At 37.5% G+C, this 3,593-nt stretch overlaps 1 pseudogene; it reads right to left on the reverse strand.

The window, feature by feature from the left end:
- Nucleotides 1–581: 581 nt before the first annotated feature.
- On the reverse strand, nt 582–711 carry LOC125110115 (uncharacterized; annotated as a pseudogene).
- Between the last annotated feature and the right edge of the window lie 2,882 nt (nt 712–3,593).

A 3,593-nucleotide genomic window follows, 5' to 3' on the forward strand; every position in this document is an offset into this window, starting at 1 on the left:
CATCCTTAAAGCTAAAGTTGAGTCTTTTGTAGGCAGCATATACTTGAGTTTTGTTTTTTTAAACCCATTCATCTACTCTCTCTATATATTTTTTTAAGATTTTATTCATTCATTTGACAGACAGAGATCACAAGTAGGCAGAGAGGCAGGCAGAGAGAGGTGGGGGAAGCAGGCTCCCTGCTGAGCAGAGAGCCCAATGCTGGGCTTGATCCCAGGACCTGGGATCATGACCTGAGCCCTGAGCCTAAGGCAGAGGCTTTAACCCACTGAGCCACCCAGGTGCCCCTACTCTATATTTTTTATTAGAAAATTTAATCTATTTATGTTTAAGCAATTATTAATAGGGAAGAACTTATTATTGCAGTTTTGTGTCTGCCTTCTAGTTTTTTTGTCCCTTTTGTCCTCTCTTTATTACCTTGTAAAACATTCAATTTTTCTAGGACATATTTTGATCTCTTCCCCCTCCCTCCTTTTTTGTATCTCCTATAGGTATTTCACTACCATATGACTTATATAGAACTTCTTATAGTTATAATGGTCTACTCTAAACTGATAAACAACTTCAATTGCATGTAAAACTCTAGACTTTCCCTTCTACCTCCACATGTTTTAAGTTATTGATGCCCCACTTTATGTCTTTTTATATTTTAAATTAGCAATAATTGCCTCGGATAAACCTCATTGGCTACGATACTGCCACTGCGCAAAGCTATATATTTTTAAAAATATTTTACTTATTTGTTTGAGAAAGAGTAAGAGAGTACCTGGGGGGAGGGGCTGATACCCTGCTGAGCGGGGAAGCATGACAAAGGGCTCTATTCCTGGACCTGGGGATCCTGACCTGAGCTGAAGCCAGAGGTTTAACCACTGAGCAACCCAGGTGTCTCTAACTTATTTTCTATAATAATAGCTATTTTTTTTTAAAGATTTTGTTTATTTATTTGACAGACAGAGATCATAAGTAGGCAGAGAGGCAGGCAGAGAGAGAGGAGGAAGCAGGCTCCCTGCTGAGCGGAGAGCTCTATGCTGGGCTGGATCCCAGGACCCTGGGATCATGACCTGAGCTGAAGGCAGAAGCTTTAACCCACTGAGCCACCCAGGCGCCCCAATAATAGCTATTTTAATACTTTTGTATTTTAACTCCTATGCTTAAAAGTGACTTTTACTGTTGCATTACAGCATTACAATATTCTGTATTTGTTTATATATTTACCTTGACCGGTGAGTTTTACACTTTCATATGCTTTTGTGTTATTGTACAATGGCTTCTTTTTCAACCTAAAGGACTCCTGGTAGCATTATTTGTAAATCAAGTCTAAATGTGATTAATTCCTTCAGCTTTCATTTGTTTGGAAAGTTTTTTTCTTTTCTTCATTTTTGAAGGACAGTTTTACCACATATAATATTCTTAGTTAGTTAGTTTGTTTGTTTCTTCAGCACTCTGAGTAAGTCATCCATATCCCTTCTGATTTTCAAGTTTTCTATTGAGAAATCTGTTTTTTTATGGGCATGTTCTTGTATATGATAAGTTCTTTCTTGTGGATTTCAAAATTCTCTCTTTGTCTTTGATTATAATGTGTCTTGGGATAGAATTATTTGGATACATCATATTTGGAATTTTTTTGCTTCATGAATCTGAATGTCCATTTTCCTCCCCAGATTTGGAAATTTTCATCCATAATGTGTTAGATGGCTTTCTGGTGATCTGTAAGTCCCTTAGGCTTTCTTTACTCTTTTTTATTTTTTTTTTCTTCTTTTTGTTCCTAGTACTGGATGATTTCAAATACTTGTCTTAGTTTGCTGATTCTTTCCTCTGATAGATAAAGCCAATTGCTATATAATTCTAGCAACATTTTTCAGTTCAATTACTATACTCTTCAACCTCAAGTTTCTCTTTGGTTCTTTTTTATAATAATATCTCTGTTGATATTCTCATTTTGTTCATTTGAAAATGCAGAATGATATTCTGCATTTTCATAATTTCATTTAGTTATCTGTGTTCTCTTATAATTCATCTATAATTCTTTTTATAAATCAGCCTCTTTGATTATTTCAAATTCTTTATCAAATAGTAAGTAGATTTCCATGTCTGCAGGTCAGTTACTGGAGATTTATTTGTTCCTTTGATTGGGTCAGGTTTATACGATTCTCTTTGTTCCTTGTAGCTTTGTGTTAATATCTACATATTTGAAGAAACAACTATTCTTCCCAGTCTTTATACCAATTGGTTTCAGCTGGGAAAGATATTCATGAATCACCTGAGCTAGACATTCTTGGAGCTTCTCAAACCTTTTCTATGGGTATATCTTCTCTGGACTTTTGTGTGTAAATTCCTAGTTATGGGAATTTAAGAACTTTGACTTTTTTCAGGAGTCCATAATCTCTTGTTCCCTTGGGTGTCTGACTGCTCTACTGCAACCCAGGATGTTGGAGGCATGCTTTACTCTTCCTCCCTTCTTGGAAAAAACCCCCAGGTTCTGCACCTTGTCCCAATCATGCAGAACAATGCAGGGTATAGCAAGCTTCCTGCCTTTTCCCTTTGTTTTTAACTGTCCCTAGGCACCCAAACCATGCTCATCCCCTAAGCTATCCATGTGCGACAAGACAAAAACCAGTCCTTTGGAAACATACCTAAAATCCAGGATGCTGGAAGCATGGTCTCCTCCTCTCCCCCAGATTCTCTGCCTCAGATTCTGCACATTCTCCCACTCTTGCACAGCTCTGCCAGCAACAGCAAGCCACTGCAACTTTCCTTGTTCTTAGCTACCAAAAGTATGCTAGTTCTGCTAGGTAACTGTCTGTGAGGTAAGACAGAAACTACTTTTTTAGGCAGTGCACTGAGAGTCCAGGGGCATTGGATGCACACTCCACTTTCTCTTTTTCCTTGAGAGAGAAGTCATAGACCAAGTCACTGAGCAATGCTGGTTTGGAGGAGGGGCTGATATGGGGAAAGTGACATTGCTCTTTTTACCCATTTCAATGTGGCTTTTTTTGGTTTTGTGCTTGTCTGAAGTACTGTAACTTAACTGGATTCAAAACTTCTCAGAAAAGTATTTTGGTCCATATGTTGTTGTTAAATTGGTGTTTCTGTGGGAGATTAGGGCTGAGACTTCCTATTCTGAGTTCTTACTGACATTACTCCTGAATAGACATTCTAAATTGATTGAATTACAAGTAAAAGTAAGGTGTCTATTCTAAAAATACTTTGGAAAATCGGAGTATTCTCTCTAATTACTCTAACAAGTTACAATTTGGTACATTATGTGGAATTTTTCTCAGAGGATGTCTTCAGAGTGGTTTATTTAACATGTACTTATAACACCCTTTGTTATTGCACATTTTTCAAAATTAGGAGTGTTGCCTGACTGCTATTTTGTCCAATTAATATTTATAACCTAGGTTGTCCATTTCTTTCAGACCCAGAGCCCAGCATCTGCTTAATGAGGTGATTCATGTCTTTGCTCATTTAGCTCTAAAAGGTTTGCTGGGCTATACCTGGGAATGGAACAGTGTCATCAGAGTCCTGCAGTTTTAAAAAATGAAAACGCAAGGTAATGCAGATAGAAACAGAACAAAGAAGGGGGAAGCCAGGC

This window comes from Lutra lutra, chromosome 9 (assembly GCF_902655055.1).
Source record: "Lutra lutra chromosome 9, mLutLut1.2, whole genome shotgun sequence".
NCBI lineage: Eukaryota > Metazoa > Chordata > Mammalia > Carnivora > Mustelidae > Lutra > Lutra lutra.